This window comes from Muscardinus avellanarius (assembly GCF_963383645.1).
Source record: "Muscardinus avellanarius genome assembly, chromosome: 1".
NCBI classification, from domain to species: Eukaryota; Metazoa; Chordata; class Mammalia; order Rodentia; family Gliridae; genus Muscardinus; species Muscardinus avellanarius.
The window spans coordinates 203167519-203187807 of record NC_137786.1 but is presented as its reverse complement, the minus strand read 5'-3'; positions in this window follow the sequence as shown (position 1 = coordinate 203187807).

The window sequence follows — 20289 nt, the reverse complement described above, 5'->3', positions numbered from 1 at the left end:
GGACCAAAGAAAAAGGTAAAAATTTTTAAAAAAGGCCATCTTTTCTCCTCTAAGAAAAGTGACCTCTACCAGTGAAAGTCAAAGTGGGAATCCCCCACATTTCAAAAGAGTCAGTCTTAATCAGGCATCCATCCAAATAGCAAAGACTACCTAACTGTGCCAGCACTGTGCTCTCCATGGTTTCTGCCTCTACCACAGTGGCCCCAGACCAGGGGCCTGAACCAGTGATTTAGCCTACTCAGGCTATTGTAACAAAGTACCTAAGACTGGATCATTTATAAGCAATAGAAAATTATTGCTCATAATTCTGGAGGCTGGATTTCTAAGATAAAGGTGACACTGACTATATTATAAAGGAGTGGTGATAATGGGCATCCTTGTCTTGTTCCTGATTTTAAAAGGAATTCTTGCAGTATTTCTCCATTCAATATGATGTTGGCTTTGGGTTTATTGTATATAGCCTTAATGATGTTGAAATATGTTCCTTCTATTCCAATTTTCTGCAGTGTTTTTAACATAAATGGGTGCTGGATTTTTTCAAATGCTTTTTCAGCATCTATTGATGTGATCATGTGGTTTTTGTTCTTAGTTCTATTTACATGGTGAATAACATGTATTGATTTATGTATGTTGAACCAGCCCTGTGAATATCTTTTGCTGTAAGGTGTGTTTCTTGCAAATAGCATATATTTGGATTATATTTTTAATCCACATTACCAGTTTGTGTCTTTTGATTGTTAAGTCCTTTGACATTCAGTGTTATTATTGAAATGTTGTTTGTTTCCTGTCATTTTGTGTTCTATCTTCTGTTGAATATAGTATTATTTTTTCTTACTTAGATGCCCTGCTGATCAACTGCATCTCTTCTCTGGTTCTGGAGTCTGCTTCTCTTTTATTCTTTATGGTTTATTTCTTTAAGTATTTTCTCTAGTTTTGGCTTAGAATTCATGAATTTTTTGAGGTTCTGCTTATCCTGAAATACCTTTGTTTCTCCATCAATGTTGAATAATAGTTTGCTGGATATGGAAGTTTTGGTTGGAAGTTGTTTTCTTCCAGAGTATGGATCACATCATACCAGTCTCTCCTGGCATTCATGACTTGGGATATATAGTCTGGAGTGATTCTTATTGTTTTGCTTCTATATGTTACCTGTCCTTTTGATCTAACTGCTTTTAAGATTCTTTCCTTGACGTCTATGTTGGTCATTTTTATTATTATATGATGTGGGGATGTTCTTCTTTTATCTTATCTTAGTGGTGTTCTGTATGTCTCCTGAACGTGAAGATCCAAGTCTCCATGTTTGGAAAATTCTCTGAAATTATTTCTTTGAAGAGATTATGGATGCCCTTGGTCTGTAATTCTATCCCTTCTTCAATGCTTTTTATCCATAAGTTAGGATGCTTCATATTGTCCCATAGTTGGTGGATGTTCAGGTTTTGTTGCTGTACTGGCTTCTGTATGCTGTTGACTGTGTTTTCAGTTTTGAATGAACTATCTAGAGCCCAACCCAGGGTGTGGGCTGTGCGCTCTAGACTAGAGCAGAGTCTCCAGCAGCCGGGCAGGCACAGACAGCCAGCGGTGGGTCAGGGGGTGCAGACAGGTCCAGGGGCTCAGGTATAGCACAGGTTCTAGCACTGGTCTCTGGCTCAGGCAGGGCACACAAGGCAGCACTAGGTCCCAGGGCATGGGGCGGCATACACAGCTAGTGATGGACCCGGTGCATGGGCTGAGAGCCCAAGGCTAGGACCCGGTCTTGGGACGTGGGTGGGACACACACAGCTATTGCTGCCCTGGGACTAGGCAGAGCCTGCAAGGTTAGCACCCGGGTTCAGGCAGGGCGCACAGCCAAGGCACACAAGGTGAGCACCAAGTCTAGGGGTGCAGGTGGCACAGACAACTAGCGTGGGTCCTGGGACATGGGCAGGGCTCATGAGGATAATGGTGCATCCTGGGGGGGCAGGCACCCAGGGCTAGTGCCAGACCTGGGGTACATACTAAGACCTGTGGCTTCTCTGGATGCACTCAGATACCTGGCTTTCTTGATCCAGGTGTCTGGAGGACTCACTGTGCCACTGTGGTCCCATCTTTGGTGAGCACACAGGCTTCTGGCTTGGGCGCGGCTTGCTGCTTAAGATGTTGGGGCTCTATGTCCATTTTCAAACTCTTGAGTTATTTTGTCAAGGTGGTGTCAGTCAGGTCCAGGGATTGCGATTTGGGCTGGCAACCCGCGCTGTCGCCGGCAGGCGGCCTGGCTGTGTCTGCTGCAGATCTGATGCCCGAACTTTCTTTTTCTTTTTCTTTTTCTTTTTCTTTTTCTTTTTCCTTTTCTTTTTCTTTTTCTTTTTCTTTTTCTTTTTCTTTTTCTTTCTTTCTTTCTTTCTTTCTTTCTTTCTTTCTTTCTTTTTTTTTTTTTTGCAGTGGATCTCTCAGTTCAGGGTTTCTGGATTCCTTCCACTGAGGTTCCTGGATCTGTTTTGGTTCCTGAGATATATTTATTTTGTTAGTTAAGACGCTGCCTTCTAGGTAGTTGAACTTTATTTCTTTCAGCTACTGAGAAGTGCTGTGTCCCTCAGTTGCCATTTTGAATCCCCTCTTGCCATTGGGGATTTTCTTAGCAAGCATTCATTCAGGTTTTTCTTTTATACCCAGACATCTGTTTTAGGTTTGTCTAAAGACCACCTGGAGATACAGTCTCATTGGTGGAAAGTGATAAATAAATTTTATGTTTTGTTTAGGGTTATTTATTTATTTATGTATTTATTTACTTATACTGGGCATTGAACCCATGAGCATTCTATTTTAAGGTTAAGCCTCTAGCCTTATTTTACTTTTTGTTTGTAAACTGGATTTCACTAAGTAGCTGAAGTTCTCACTAAATTACTAAGGCTGGCCTATATCCTATGATCTTCCTATTTCAGCCTTCCAAGTAGTAGGATTACAAGTGTGCATCACCACACCCAACTGCCCTCTTTCTCAAATACGGCACCTATGAGGAGGGCTCATCCCTCTAGTGTTTAGATTTTTTAATTTTGTTTGTATGCTCAACTAGAAAATATCCTTGGAGAAATACATATATATACACATACATACATATACATATATATATGTGTGTGTATGTGTGTATATATACACACATATATATGCATACATATACTCACAAACACACACACACACACACACACACACACACACACACACACACACATATATATATATATATATATATATATATATATAATTTTTTGTTTTTATTTTTTGGTGGTATTGAGGATGGAACCCAGAGCTATTCTTTCTCTGTACTACACCCCCAACTCTGTTTTATTTTTGGTTTTGAATTAGGGTCTTGGTAGGCCCTGAGTCTCACTAAGTTGCTAAGGCTGGCCTTGAACTGGAAATCCTCCTGTGTCAGCCCTCCAACTATTGGGATTACAGGTATGAGCCACGATGTCTGACTCATACTATATATTTAAATATTCTGATTTGGAGGGGAATGAAGTTCTTTTCTACATCCTAGAGAAAGTAGAACATTTACCATACCTTTTAGTAGATGTAGGAGAAATTCATCACGTCTCTGTCTTTAGCAGTCATGTGAAGGGTACATTTGAATAATATATTAGTTTTATAGATATTGCAACTCTTCCTCCAAATGAGGACAGAGCCTACACATGTGGAGTCATGGACTTCACAATGACCTCCCTGAGAACCCTCATAGTTAAAGAAGCATTCTTTGAGATTCTTCTGATTCAACCAACACCTGAGAAAATAAGTTAAACCTTACACAGCAGTGAAAAATGGTGATGAGCCTTGGATGGACTCTATTTCCAAAAAGATAACAAACTGGTATCTGTTCAAGATTAAATGTTATAATCTTTTATTAAAAAAGCTTTCTTTGTTAAAAATTACCCAGCACAGCTAGGCCCAGTGGTATATGTCTAAAATCCCTGTACTTTAGAAGTTGCGACATGAGAATCACAGGTTTGATGCCAACCTCAGCAACTTAGTGACACTCTGTTTCAAAATAATAAATAAATAAAATAAAATAAACAAACAAATAAATAAATAAGAGAGCAGGGGGTTTAGCCCAGAGGTAAAATTTCTGAGTTTAATCACCAGTTAAAGGGATGGGCCCAGGACGTATCACACAAACACCAGGATCTAGAAGGAAGAGACATTTATTGTCAGGCGAGGGGGGTAGGGTTTGGGGGTGACAGGCTGCCTCAGCCCAGTCCTTTGTTGATACAGGTATTATAGGGCCCCAAGGTACGAGATCTATAAAATCCATTATGGGTGGAGGTTGACATTTATAGACCTATTTTCTTTTTAGTCATGGTCACCTGATTTCTGAGAAGGTGACATGGCTGAAGAGTCTTAAAATGGCTACGCCTATGCTAACAACCAGTACCCACAAAAAGAGAGAGAGAGAGAGAGAGAGAGAGAGAGAGAAAGAAAGAAAGAAAAGAAAGAAAGAAAAGATTATTTATCTCTTTTGTTTAAGAGCAAGGTACTTTGGAATGACATCTTCCCCATTACCGCACACATTAAAGAAAATATAAGCCAATGTCATCTGAACAGCATATGGAACACATTATTTTTCAGTCAGGCCCTGCATCTAAATGTAAACAAATTTATTTTACTCCTCTGCACTCCTGAAACAAATCTCAATTTTCCTCATATTACAGGCCAAACACTCTATGATGGCCAGTTAGTTTGAGTACAGCCTTCCTGTACCACCATTCAATATCTTGCTCACAATTCCCCCATTAGTCCCAGGCCAGATTTCCTCTATTCTTTAGTTGTTGTTTTTTTTGTTTGTTTGTTTGTTTGTTTTTGTTTTTTTCAGGTCAGGGCCTCATGCATGCTAGGCAAGAACTCTAACACTGAGCTGCATCGGCCCCTCCTCCCCATGGTTTTTTCACTGGCTGGTTCTTTTTTCCTGGTTATAGACTTTCAAGGCCAATTCCTTTAGTCTTTGCCCTCATATCCTGTTCTCCATGAACATTTTATTTATAAACTCATTTACTGAGTGTCATCTCTCCTAAAGTACACTTCATCACTTTCTAATATGCTATATAACTTCAAACATTTCTTTTCCAACCAAAGCATAGGGGTGCACACCTGTAATCTCAATCCCAGTACTTGGAAGGCTGAGAAAGGAGGATCACAGGTTAGAAGCCAGCCTCAGTAATTTACAGAGGTCTTCAACAATTCAGCAAGACCCTGTTTCAAAATAAAAATAAAAATAGAACTGAGAGTATAGCTCAGAGGTGGAACACCCTGAATTCAATCCCCAATACCAAACACACACATACAAATTTTTTTTCATTATTTACAGTCTCCCTAACTGCTCTTAGAAAGTCCTACAAGGACAGAACTGTTAGTCTGTTTTTGTTTGTTTCTTTGTTTTTGTTTTTGTGGTACTAGGGATTGAACCTAGGAACATTTTTTCTCCAAGCTTTACCTCCAGCCCAATTTTTTTCATTACTTTTAAACAGAGTCTTATTAAGTTGCTGAGGCTGGTTTCAAACCTGCAATCCTCCTATCTCAGCCTCCCAAGTACTGGAATTATGGGTGTATACCACCATGCCCAGTCTAGTAATCTACAAGCCTGGAAAGGTCCTGAGCCAGTAGTATGCATCCAATAAATATCTGTTGAAATAAAGTTCCAGACCCAGGGTCTTTTCTAAGACATCCCAACTTCCTGTGATAATGATGAGATGATTGAAATACTAATAAGTCTAAGTCATGCATAATCAATTTGGCTTTTATGACATCCTGTAGATAGTCTAAGTAGGTCAGGAATGGTGCATGTCGCTCTGCTAGCTTTATTTTTAAAATCCAAGCGATCTTAGCTGGAGCCTCAAGTGTTAATGGAGCAGAGCCTGTTATAAACAGCAGCAAGCTATAAACTGTGAAGCACAAAATTAGTAGCAACACTTTTATTCTCTGGGAATTTCAGATACATTAGGAACCTGTAATTACTGACTCCATCTGCCTACTCTGTCTTCAGCTTAATTATGTATTTCACAAGGAGCATTTCTCATGTTTTCATTTTTTGTATATATAAATATTTAGCTACATCTCTTATCATTTTCTGCCTCCCTTTCCCTCTGCTTTTGCCATTTACAATCTCTAGAGCTATTTTTACTCCCAAATCACAATGTCTTTCCTCAGAGTTAACATGAGAGAGATTGGAACCAATAAATTTAGTTCTGCCAATGTCTCCAGGGCATTTTCAAAGAGTGGACACCAAGCCCTAAAAATGTATTTACATGTGGTAGGGAGGGTGCTTTTGCCATGCTGCTAGTATTCCAGCTTTAGTATTCTCTTCCTAATCAAAATGTTCAAAATACTATTTGGAAAATCTCTAAAAATCTCTGAAATCAATCATGTACAGATTCTTCCAGAAGATGTGAAATCATAAAACTAAAAAACAATGGGCTAATGAATGCTTGACAGAGTTCCTTACATCAGCATTTGGAATCATTCTTAAAATACAATCATGGGTTTCTAAGAAGGAGTAGAGCAAACATTCCTTCTAGAAATATTTGATCAGTAAAAACAAACCCTTTATTGAAGTGAGATGTACTTAATTTAATGTCTCCAGTAATGTTGTGGAAACTGATGATCTAATAAAAATATTTTTATGATATAAGTAAATTGGTTATGTTGATATAGTATTAGTTGGTGTTTACTGAGTCCTTAGTATTTCTTATGCTGTGTGTGTACATGCACACATGTGTGCACCCATGTGTGTGTGTGTGGTACTGGGAAGCAAACCCAGGGGAATTTTACTTCTGAGCTACACCTTATTTTATTTTTTTATTTTGAAATAAGGTCTCACTAAGTTGCTGAGAACCTTGTTAAGTTGCTGGTCCTGAATATCCAATCCTCTCGTTTCACCCCACTAAATATTGGAATTATAGGTGTGTGCCACCAGACCTGGCTTATCTTCTGACTTGGAGATTATATATATATATATATATATATATATATATATATATATATATATATATATAGCTTTCAGAAAGAAAAGGATTCATCTTAGAATTTACAGATCAGGAAACAAGGCAGGGTTAATACATTGGCTGAAGTCATAGATCTATCTCTGAGCAAGTGTTCAGAATTGCATCTGAAAAACTCCCATCAGAGCTTGTGGACTCTTTTCAACCCCAGTAACTCTTACTCTTTGATGATGATAATCACCCTAGAAGCTTATTACAAAATACTAATTTCTTATATCTAATTCTAGATACTCCAAAACTGAGAGATCAGGCCCTGAATAGCTATCAAATGCAAAAGGTCAGTTATCTGTTCTGATTAGAATTTGGGAAGAGGTTACTTTCACTTCTTTTAAAGGGGTGGGCCGGCCTTATGTGGGGCACAGCCAGCAGGAATAATGAAAAACACAGCAATGGCAAACAAATTCAAACAAGTGTGGCCACACTTTGCACATAATGTAAGTTACTGAAAAGACTAGGAAACTCAAGGCAGGAGAAGCCGGGCCTGGGCAGCAGTGCAAAGCACAGCCAGGGTCAGGGGGATATAGCTACAACTGGTGGATAATGGTAAGAATGGGGAGAAGTCTAGAAAGTTATGAATGCTCACTTATTAGAACACAGGATAAGGAAAGAATATGACTAATTGGACTTAATTTTCATATCCAGCAGACATTTACTCATTTATTTACTCATCCACTGCATTTATTTACTCATGCATCTGGTTCACAGACTATTTGATTCAACAAATATTAGCTGAGGCACCTGATATGCATGAGGCCCTCTGCCAGAGGATACTATAGAATCTAAAACAGATATGACACCTGCTGGGTGGATGGAACAAATCATGAAGGTGATTACCACTAAACATAATTAATTACACTCATGTTAAGTGCGATGAAGGAATTAAATAGGAGCTGTGATGAAGGATAACAGGATGGGGATAGTAATAGTGAGCATTACAAAGGAGGGAAGGAAGGCCCCTCTAATAATTAGTTACTTTACTGTGACAGCAAGATCCAGGAGCAGGCTGCTCTCTCCAGTATGAAAGAGCCAGATGCTAAAACACAAGCAACATCTTTCTAACATGAGAATCAGAAATCTCAGTTCTTGCAAGGGAAAAAAGTTTGGATATTCCCTTTGGATATACAAAACTGATTTTAATATCAAATATAAGACATACAACATTAATGGGTGATCCTTATAACTTGGACTCCTGAAAATACTCTTCTTTGTCTGACTTTGGGACTATTGAAGTCACAGGTGGCTACACGAAGAAATGTCTTGTAGGGCACTTAAACTCTTAAGTTCAATTCCTGGGATGGAGTTATGAAAATCAGAGCTGGAAATGAAAAACGCTGATGGTCAAATCACGTCTGTATAACTTCCTTGCTTTTGCTTGCTTTCTACAGTCTCAGTGGACTTTGGGGAGAAATCTGGCCCCAGTCCTTCCAGGCAATGATGCTAAGTAGGTTTCAATTCAACTTGTCAATTTTCAAGTTGGTAGTGACATATTGAGGCTCTGAATGACCTCAGCAGGAAAGAGAATAGATACCAGGTATGGTAGGGAAGGAGAGGTAACAAAGATCAAGCATTAACAACCAATATTTAGTTCTTGCTTTCAAATTAGCAGTGAGGTCCATGGGGAAGGACATAAAGTCCGTTAGGAAAAGAAGTTAGAACCCAGTCATCTCTGTGAGTCCAGTCTCCAACCTTTGTTTCAATTATAAATCCTTGTTTTCCTCAATTATAAATAGGAGTCATAGCCCACCACCCAGGATCTCTAAGTAGATGAAAATGAAATAATTACCATGTTTGTCTTTTGACAATTCTCAAAAGCCAGTTAAATGTCATAATAACTCAAATATTAGCAGAGGTTACCCATCTACTTAAGGTAAGGATAAAATTAGCTCTTTAGCCAGTTCTATATTCCATGGAAAAATCTAACATGCCAATATTTCTTCATGTCTTAAAAATTAATTCTCTCCTTATCTATTTGGCTCATATTTCTGGCTTGTGCATCTTGCATCTGTTCCTGTGTTTCTGCCTTGTCTTTGACTCAAGTGTTGAAGACAGCATCTATTTATTGAGTTCTTTCCCTACTAATTCATCTCCTGTGAGGAGGTATGTATGGGGGACTTTTATTAAAGACTGAAGGGTTAAAAACTAGGAGCATGCATGACTGACCATGATACACCGAAAATAATTTTCATATCAGAGTCAATTGATCTTATACATCCCTTCAGTCACCTCTGCCAACTTCCTCTCTAAATTTTCTCACACATGATCTCACCCCCTCTTCCCTTTCCAATTAGTTCCCCCACATATGAATGCTTGCTCTTTGGCATTTCATCTTCTATTCTTCACCTGTCTCTGCGCTTGTAGTCTTCTTATCAGAATAGAAAGTGGAGGTTGTCCTCATTGGGAACTAATTCCCATGGGAAGACAAAGTTTTTGGTTGGAGGTCATGGACACCTAGAGTTCCACAGACTTCTTTGGGTCTGTTGCCCCCTCAAAAAATTGCACATGTGTATATCTGTTTCTTCCTGAGAAAAGAATGTATATCTTTAATGTTTACAAAGAAGTTTTTGTCCAAAAAATCAAATACTAGGCTTATACACTCTTTTCCTTAACTGCAAGCAAACATTACAAAGCCCTGTTCAAGTGAGAGAAATGGAAGTATTCGAATATATAGATATATAAGACAAGTAACCCTCATTCAATAAGCATAGACTGATATATGATTGTATTCATGAAAATAGAAGATAGATAATGAATTTAATAAACTAGAAATAAATCTTGCTTTCCCAAATGGCTGACATGTGTTAGACAGGCCCTTTGCTAAATAGATAATAAGCCCCTCCGGAGCTTAAATTTAATTTCTGATAACCACTTAGTCACGAAATAGGAGTTAATAATATGCATTAGCAATTAAGAAAAATAATAACATGCATTAGCAATTAAGAAAAATAATGACTTGTGGTATTTTGAAGAGTACAACATGCTACTTTAAGATGAAAGTTTAATATTGGGCTGTCATTTTATCAACCAAGAAATAATTTCTTGGTTCCTATTTCCAACCATCCTCACTGGTAATATTATGACAGATTTAATACAGGCAATTTTTACTTTCTTTTATTGAACTGTTCTAGGAAATTATTCTTAGTCGGAACCATTAATTATGAGCACATATTAATTATATAAATTAACGTGATTCATCATGATATTGCCATACCTGTACAAAGGGCCATCCACCCTTCTACCCTCTTTCTTCTCCATCACCTGCCTCACAATGTAGATCTGTTGAAACATGTGTTAGAATGTGGCTCAGATAGGTGTTGATGAGGGACACAAATAAGATTATAAAGGCTTTGAAAAGCTTAACACTACATTCTCTCCTGTCCAAGTCTGACACTAACAGAGGAAAGTACTAGCACTAGGAAGCTACTGTTGTAAGCAGTATAATGTAGGATAAGTCACCAGTCTTTAACCTGTGCTTTAGAAAAGCCCACTTCTAACACTTTGCAAGGTCATAGACATGAGTACAGGCCAGCATACCATATGTCTAAATGGATTCCTTGTTGTGGTTGTTGTTGTTATTTTTTTTCTCATCAACATCTTACAGAAGTAAGAATTATTGATAGAGTCTAGAACAAACTTGTCTAATTTTTCCTTAAAAAGAATGGACTTATTGTTTTAAATATAACAAAATATATGATCATTTTAAAAGATAGCTCAAATGAAAACAGTGCCTTACCTACATAGATCAACAAAAGCTAGTAAGGTCATATGTTACAAGTTGAATTTTAGAGAGATCATAAATCAGATATTCTCTCTCTCTTTCTCTCTCTCTCTCTCTCTCTCTCTCTCTCTCTCTCTCTTTAGAGAAAAAATGGGTATGCTTTCTAGAATTTCTAGAATTTCTATTGCATATTTTGGTTTATATCATTTTCAAGCCATTGTATTTCTTATTAAATTATTTTTCAAGGACTTAATAACTATCCTTTTTCTCTTACAGTAAAGAAATAAGTACTTTCTCTAATATGCCCAAACTAGGAAACACAGAGGATACCAGTGGGACTCCAGATAATGGAGGGGAAATACAGCAAAGTTTGAATGGAAAGATAGGAGAGGAGGAAGGCTGATCTTGATTAATACATCTGAACATGTGTAAAATTATGAATAAGATATGGTTAACCTGGACAACCATTGGTGGGAGGGGGGAAGGGAAAACGGGGGTGGGGGGAGAGGGCACCAAATATAGTTTAAATGTATACTATTTATGTTCAGTAAAAAAATTGTTAAAAGAAAAAAAGATGAATTTAGATAAATATCAAAAAAAGAATTTCCCTGGGTTCAGTGAGCGATAACACACACACACACATACACACACACACACACACACACACACACACACAATGATACAATTGTATATGCACACAAAATCTCTTGGTGTGATTTTTCTGTACCCCACCATCACCCCTTCTTCCTTCCCCATTCCTGCCAGCAAGATTGGTAGTGATGCCTTTGTACATGAATATAACATTATTTGAACTATTTTCTTCTTCAAGCCTCCTTTTCCCTTTCCTCTTCTCCTTCCCCTAACGCCCTTCCACTATTCTTTTTTTTTTCTCTTTGTTTTGTAGAACTGGGGATCAAACCCAGGGACATTCTGTCTCTGAGCTAAAATACTATCCCTTTTTATTTTGAAACAAAATTTTGCTAAATTTTTGTGGACTGCCCTTGAATTTGAGATTCTCCTGTTTCAGCTTCCCAGTACTGGGATTACAAGTGTATGTCACCACAACTGACTCTTTCCACTATTCTAATGGTCTCTTTCTTCATTTTCATGAAGTCCCCATTCTTAACTATTTTTTCTATAGGTTCCATATTATAGGAGAAAATATTCAACCATTGACTTTCTGAGAGTGGCTAATCTCACTTAATATTCTCTACTACCATTCATTTTCCTTTGGTATATTTTTGTGCCTAATTGAAAATCAATTATTTGGGTGCCAACATGATTTCTTTGGTGTTGAGCCAGAGAAAACAGAAAGATTCAAATGTAAATGTCAGAATACTAAAGTGGAGATCTATGAGGCAGACAATATACGTGCATCCCTATAGTAGTCTAAGGCTGTCTTTCTTTTTAAATTGTCAATACAGTATAAAGAATGAAAGTTTGAGCTGGGCATGGTGCATGCTTGCAATCCCAGCATTTGGGAGGTTGAGACCATAAGATTACAATTCGTGGACAGCCTCAGCTACTTAGTGAGACCCTCTGCAACTCAGTGAGACCCAGTGGGGGGTCATCTTTTAAAAAAAGAAATAAAAAAAAATAGGGCAGGGGATGTAGCTCGGGGGGTCAAATGCCTCTGATCCCATCCCCAGACCCACACACACAAAAAAAGAATAAATGTTCAACTGCATTGTTGGTAAAATGCAGATGAGAAACCTGAGAATTTGGATTTCCTTGAATTGAGTGGTAGTAGAGACAGAAACAGGGCTTGGGAGTAAGAAGAAGTCTAGGGTTTGAATCTTCACTCCATTAAGACCTATTAGGTCATCTTAGTGGGTTTCTTAGTCATTGCTGCCTTCCTCTGTATAGTGAAGACAAAGCAGTTGCCTCTGCACGCCTGTTGTGAGGACCATGGAAGGAGATAATACAGAGAGTTGTTAGAAGGCAGAACCTCCAACTGATTCTTATTAAGGACACCCACCTCTGAATTAGCACTGGAATAGCTTCTTATTATTGTGAATACCAAAGGCCCTGCTTTGCTCTACCCTCCAACCACCTTTGCATTCTGCTCTCTGTCTCTAAGGACACAATAAACCATATTTGGAAGCCTAATTAAGCACACAAAACTCCTGTCTTTCTTATCTTAATCCTGCCAGTAATAGAACAGGAATTGTTCAGAGAAACTACAAGGGAAATTGTGAGTGAGGAGAGCAGACAGCGCTCCAATTGATCTCAATTACTGCCATGAAATTGAGTCTTCTGTCCGACATCTAAATTTAATTCCTCTTTCTCCCTGAGGATCTGTCCCTGGTTGTTGCTTCCTATCGTATCTGTGGTTGGCTTGTCACCATCTTCATGGCTCTCTCCATCACAATGACGAAACTGTTTCCTTCTACCTATTTTTTCCTCTCTCTATTCTGTGCCTTGTAGATCCCTGCTTTAGTCTTCTGACATTTGCACCTGAATCTTCCTGTTTTCTCTGGCTCAACTCCCAAGGAAGAAGTAGGTTGTGTTTTGACATCCAAATCATTCATTTCCATTGATGAGCAAGAAGACAATTTATCAAAACCTAAACAAGATGAGAACAGGCTTTGCCCAAAGGATGAAAACATATTCCGAAGTGAATTATATCCCTCTTTATTTGGGTGCAATTAGAAAAGTTAATGATGGGTAATTTTCAGCATGCATATGCTTTCACTTTGCTGATTTATAAGTAGGCATAAACATAATTAGGTGTGCATATGCATCTTCACAGCTTAATGGGCCCTGCATTCCTGGTAATTAGGAGACTCAGCATGCTGCGGATGTGTCATTTTTCAGGCTAAGGTATGGGAAACTTTTCAGATTGACTATCCCCAGGAAATTACATGGAAATGAAAGGTATATATGTAGATAAATTTAGAAATAATGATATATTAGGATATATTCACCATCTGTTTTCCTTCTTAAATAGATTCAATAGATTTAAATATATATATATATATATATATATATATATATATATATATATCCTTAAAGCAGATATTTCTTTTTTTAAAGTTGTAAAATGCTCTGAAATTAATTGATATATAGTATTTTAGAACTAGAAGTACATAAGAGAATATCTAATTGAGTTTTTATAGATGAGATTGTTCAGGCTTGGGAAATTTAAGTGATTTTTTTTTCAAAGTTATATAGTTTTTGAAAAACACAAGAGTTGGCAGAACATAAAAAGCAGAAATTTTTTTATTGCTAATATGGAATCCAGACCTTCTTGAATTTCAGGTTTAGTTCTAGAAGGATCAGATTCATGATTTGTGGAGCCTAGTGAAAAATAAAAAATCAGGGACCCCTGTCTAAAATTAAGAACTTAGATGGTGACAACAGACCACTCTTTCAGGCACAGAGCCCTTCTGTTTCCTGTTTAATCACTCAGATCGTGTGTCTATGAAGGTGGTGCTGAATGCCACAACAGTGTTAAATGACACTAAGAGATAGTAAGCAGGATGTCAACAAAGATCAGGGATATGGGGAGAAAATTTCAAAGAGCATTTCCATGAGTACATCCCAAGAACAAGAAGAAAGTTCAATGTCACAATAAAGAAAGTTCACAACTTTTTTAAACAACTGTGTGAATAATAGAAACAGGGTAACTGTTCAAATGCTAGAAATAGGGCATGTCTATTAATCAATACACAATAGCATGTGAGTTGTGCTTGAGAAAGAAAAAAAATTTTCCAACTTCCTCTTCATTAAAAATTTTTAAGCATTTTACTGGTGCACTGAAGTCATACATCTTAATGGAGTAGAAGATGGTGGAGGCATACATGCACACATCGCCCAATTATTTGGAAAAACAAGGAAGTAGGTAAATAGTGAAAATATATAGAATCTGTAGAAGGACCTAGTGATATTAATGACAATGTCCACTTATTGTGGGAATATATATCATATTTTAGGTACTGCTAGTTGAGCAATGTAGAAAACTACAACCTTTCTCTTGGGGAGCACTCTGCCAAGACAGAATAGGTGATTTTACAAAATTACATTCATAGAAACTAGAAAAGGGCTGAAAGGTTTAGATAATTCCAGAGCTCAGAGATATATGCAGAAGACTCAAATGAAAGAGAGTTAATTTACATGTATTGTTCCTTTACAATATGTTGGGCTCTACTAGTGAGGCTTCTCATAGTAGTCCTATGAAATAAGGACTACTCCTTATGATCCTCCATTTTAAGATGTGTGAACAGAGAGTAAGAGGAATTAAGGTGTGTGACTACAGATATCATGACAGATGGCTTTGGAATGAACTTGAAAGTATATCTGATTTCCAAGGCTAGTGGTTCTCAAGTGTGATTCCTAAACCAACAGTAGCATCAGAGGCTAGGCTGTTAGAAGCGCAACTTCTTGGCACCACTTCAAACCTACAGAATTCTGTCTTGGGAATGGAAACCCAGCAGTCTGTTTAACATGCTTTCCAGGGGATATGGGTGTGCTTCAGAATTCAGGACCCAGCACATTGCGCCATGCTTGCTCTTTCTCTTACCTTGTGCTGCTCTTCAGCAACTATTGAGTGTTTATTATAAGTTGAACATTCTGTTAGGGAATGTATTTTACTTGTCTTTTTTTTTTTTTTTTTTTTTGCAGTGCTGCAGATTGAACCCAGGGGCATTCTACCTCCAATCTATGGCCCCAGTTCTATTTTTTTTTTTTAATTCGGAGACAGGGTCTCACTAACTGGCTGAGAACTTCACTAAGTTAGAAAGGCTGACTTCAGTTTTGTGATCCTCCTGTCTCAGTCTCCCAAGTGTGCCATGTGCCACCACACCCAGTGGGTTTTATGTATTTTAACTACTTAATTCATCTAATAATCTAAAAAGGCAGATAACATGCTTCTTTTTCATAGTTAATGAAACTGAAGGTCAGAGATATGAAATAACTAGAAAACTAAGTATTTGTTTTTACCTATCTTGCCCACTAGAAAGCGAATTTCCTGAGAAGAGACTTCTTACTGTCGGATCTACCGTTGCCTGCTCTGTGCCTGCATAGGACTCAAGGGCATTGTGTGCTCAACAAGTGCAAAGTAGGTGGATAGTGAGTGAGTGAAGGGACTTGTCTAAGGGTGGACATGCAGGGAAGAACAGATTGTAAATCTAGATCTGTTTAATATTAAAGCCCAGCTCTTTTTGCCAGAGCTTAAAAAATATGAATGTGGCAATACTTCAGCTCCCTGTCAACTTTCTCTAATCCAAAGGCAGATGAACTTTTCCAGAATTGATGAAGAAATCATAATCTAAGCTTGGACTAACCCAGGACTGGCAATCAAACACTTCTGGGCACAGTTGCTGGATTTGGGTTAATATGTTTCTTAAATTCGACTTGTGGTGCTTATCTCCTTTACTGTGTTACATCCTGAAGAGTATATGAAGGAAAACATGTTTTATGAGTAATTTTGCATAACAAGGAGAGACTTAAAGGTTATATTATGTGTCACAGAATCTGAAGGGAGGAAAGAGATGGACCAATAACATGTGTTTGCTTTTTATTCTAGCTCCAGGACCTGTATTTAACCCTAAAAGAGAGATTTATCCAGGATGACAAGCCACACCTCTAATTCTGGTACTTGGGAGGCTGAGACAGGAGAATTACAGGTTCAAGGCCAACCTCAGCCACCTAGTGAGACCCTTTCTCAAAATAAAAAAAAAAAAGGCTGGGGTTGTGACTTGGAGATAGAATGCCCCTGGGTTCAATCCTCAATAACACACCCACCCACACACAAGCGCACACATTCAAATCAAAACAAAACAAAACAAAAACCAAAAAACACAAGAAGAATTCTTCAGGAAGAGTTGGAAGAAGTCCCTGGGGACTGAAATCTTTAAAAAAAACCAAAAAGGGTGGGGATGTAACTCAGAGGTAGAATGTCCCTGGGTTCAATCCCCAATGCCAAAATAAATGTAAATAAATAAATGAATGAATGAATAAATAAATAAATAAATAGGCATGCTGGGAGGATAGTTGCAAAGAAATCACTCATAATTGTGGAATTGGGGAGGACTCCCAGGCCTTTGTGGGTCCTTTCTGTGACAAATGGTAACACTGAGACTGGTGGAAATACCATGTCAAGGAGACAAGTACAACTGGATCCAATGCTACAACCTCTGTAACTTAGTGAGACCCTGTTTCAAGGTAAAAAGAATAAAGAATAAGGCAGGGGGTGTAGCTCGGAGGTGAATGCCCCTGGGTTCCATTTCAGAACCGCAAAAAAAAGAAAGAAAGAAAGCTTTTATTTCAGTTGTGGGAGATGGGATATAGCCAAAATAAATGTGTGTGTGTGTGTGTGTGTGTGTGTGTGTGTGTTGCTCAAGGTTGAATCCAAGGCCTTCTTCATCATACTTGTAACCATTGAGCTATATCCCCATCCTCAGTCAAATGCTGATTTTTGTGTGAAATAGGTCTTCTCTCTATTCTGAAATAGATTTTTTTGCCTTTATATATTCTGAAATCCTCTGCTCACCAGAGCGTTCTATCCAGATGTTCCATATCCAGTTGGATCTTACCAATATGTCAACACTCAAACCAAGCTTTAGAAAGGGTGACCACTTCAATTCTGAAACATCTGACCTTTTATAATGTTCATAAAATTCATTGAGAAGCAGCTCACTAATTTTTTTACATTTTTGTTGTTGTTTGTTTGTTTACTTTTTTGTGGCACTGGGGAATAAACCCAGAGGCATTCTACCTCTGAGCTAGGACTCCAACCCTATTTCATTTTTCTTTTGAAGTAGGTTCTCATTAAGTTGCTGAGGGTTTTGCTAAGTTGCTAAGACTCACAATGAACCTGCAATCCTCCTATCTCAGCCTCCTAAGTAAGCATGTGCCACTAGACCTGGCTAGCTCACTAGTTATACTCAAGTGAGCCTCATGAAACGAATAATAGCTTAGTTTTTTGTTTTTTGTTTTTGGCGAGGGGAAGTTTTTTATTTTTTTATTTTTTTTCAAAAATTTTTTACTGGTATATTGTAGTCATAAATCTTAATGAAGTACAAGATGGTGGAGGCATACATGCACACATCACCTAATCAGCCCTTACTCAATTCCCGCCCCATTTCCTCCCCCTCCCTCCTCCTCATGTTTGGCTTAGTGACTGACTTTGATATGTTTGTTAATGTACATTATAGAAGTTTTCTCTTCCCCCTCTCCTCCCCCTCAGTTAGGTCACCTTAGCTAGATGACAATCTTTTTATGAATATAGACCATATATCTGTTCTTAAAGATCTTGGGTCTGATTTGACAGTCTAGTCCAATGAGGGTATTGGATGAGATAAATAATAGCTATTGGGCCCCTTTTCTATGATGAACACTGATCTTCACTTTTTAAAAACTTCATGAAAATTATGTAAGATGCTTTATAATTATTTTTCACATTTTTCTAAAATGGAGATCATGGTTCAGAGAGGTCAAATAACTTGACCAAGTTCAACACAACTAGTCAGTTGTGGAGAGGGTTGTCATATAATGTGACTCCAGCAACTCTGTTCTTTTAAATGTGTGTGTGTGTGTGTGTGTGTGTGTGTGTGTGTGTGTGTGTGTGTGTGTGTGTTACTAGGGATTGAGATCAGGGACATTCTACTTCTTGGTTTTTGTTTTGTTTTGTTTTGTTTTTTTTGGTGGTACTAGGGGTGGAACCCAGAGGCTTTCTACCTCCGGGCTATACTCCTAGACCTTTTTTATATTTTATTTGGAAACAGGGTCTCACTAAATTGCTGAAAGCCTAACTAAGTAGCTGAGGCTGGCTTCAAACCTGTGCGATCCTCCTGTCTCAGCCTCCCAAGCATGGGGATTACAAGCGTGCGCCACCACGCCTGGCTGACATTCTACTTCTGAGATATACCCCTCAGCCCTTTTTATTTATTTATTTTTTATTTTAAAACAGGGTCTCACTAGGGCAGGGCATGGTGGCTCATGTTTGTAATCCCAGCATTCGGAAGGCTGAGACTTGAGGATCGCAGTTCGCGGACAGTCTCAGCTACTTAGTGAGGCCCTCTGCAACTCAGTGAGACCCAGTTTCTAAATAAAAAATAAAAAATAGGGCAGGGGGTATAGCTTGGAGGTCGAATGCCTCTGGGTTCCATCCCCAGACCCGCAAAAAAAAAAAATAAATAAATAAATAAAAATAAATAAATAAATAAATAAATAAATAAATAAATAAAACAGGATCTCACTAACTTGCTGGGGCTACAATCCTTCTGTCTCATTCTCTCAAGTGCTGGGATTTCATGTCTGACCTGGCTCTTCTGTTCTGCACCACTGTCCTCACAACCATCTTAGTATAAGGCTTGTCAGCCAGGTAGCTAAGTACACACTTGACAATTTGATTTGTAATTTATTCAGGAACAGCAAAATCTTGTGAGAACAAGTGTTTTTTGTCCATTTCTGGCTCATTCTCTTTCCAAGGTAACACTCTGCCTTTTTATTTTAATGAATAATGCTGGTGAGCATACACATAACTTCAAAGCTGTAATTCACATCAGCCTTACCTCCTCTTTAGAGGGCACTAAAAATTGCTGGCCGTGTCTGTTCACTTCTGAGATTAGAAATTATATTACCATTTTCTATAAAAATATTGAGACATGCACAGACACCAAACTGAAAAGAGGTTGTTATATCCCATTTTCTAAAATTGCAGCAGAGAGTGAGCTTTCTCCCTTAGGATGCCACATTGTCTCGATTTTTTTTTCTTTTTTCTTCCTTTAGTGTCATTTCAGCTTAGAGAAACTGGTTATCTTTCACAATAGATTTCCTCTGGTGGTAGAACACTCTGCTTGCCAGGTGTTGATGAGTTGGTTGTTATCCTTATTATAGAAATAAAAATGGAATGGTGCAATGAAATAACACATAATACTTTGACCGACTTGGAAGCAGAATTGTGAATGCTGTATCAGTATCAGGGCCAGAGTTCTAGGACGTGTGATAAAACCAGTTATTATTTAGGATCACAAGATAAATCTTATTCTCTTACAGAATGTGGTTATTTCATTATATATGCCCATGTAATACACATAAGAGAACTTTGGTCATAGAAATGGAATATTTTATTATTTATACACATATACAATGATTTTTATGCATTTACTTTCTATGTTTTAAATCTTTTTTAAACATAGAAAAGATGTTTTGTAAACATAAAATAGTAGATACTTTTGTGTAGAGGAAGATAGACAAGGAAAGCAAAAAAAAAAAGAGAGAGAGGAAAGAAAGTATGTTCTTTTGTATATTTTCTTATACCGCCAGAATCAGAGTTATTTGAGAGTAGTGACTATGGAAGGTTTAATTGACACATAATAATTTGAGTTGCCAGCACTGCAGATGTTCATTGTATGGAGAAGTAAGTACGTTAATAAACATCAGTGCCATTTGATTCCTCTCTCTGCTTCATCCTATTATTCGATTGCACAATTTCAGTCTGTTTTTTTTTTTTTTTTGGAGTGTTTTTTCTCAGTGTCCAGCACCATGATGAGCACTAAACAGCACATATTTCTCAGGGGGAGAATTCATATCAAAGTCTTCTCAATC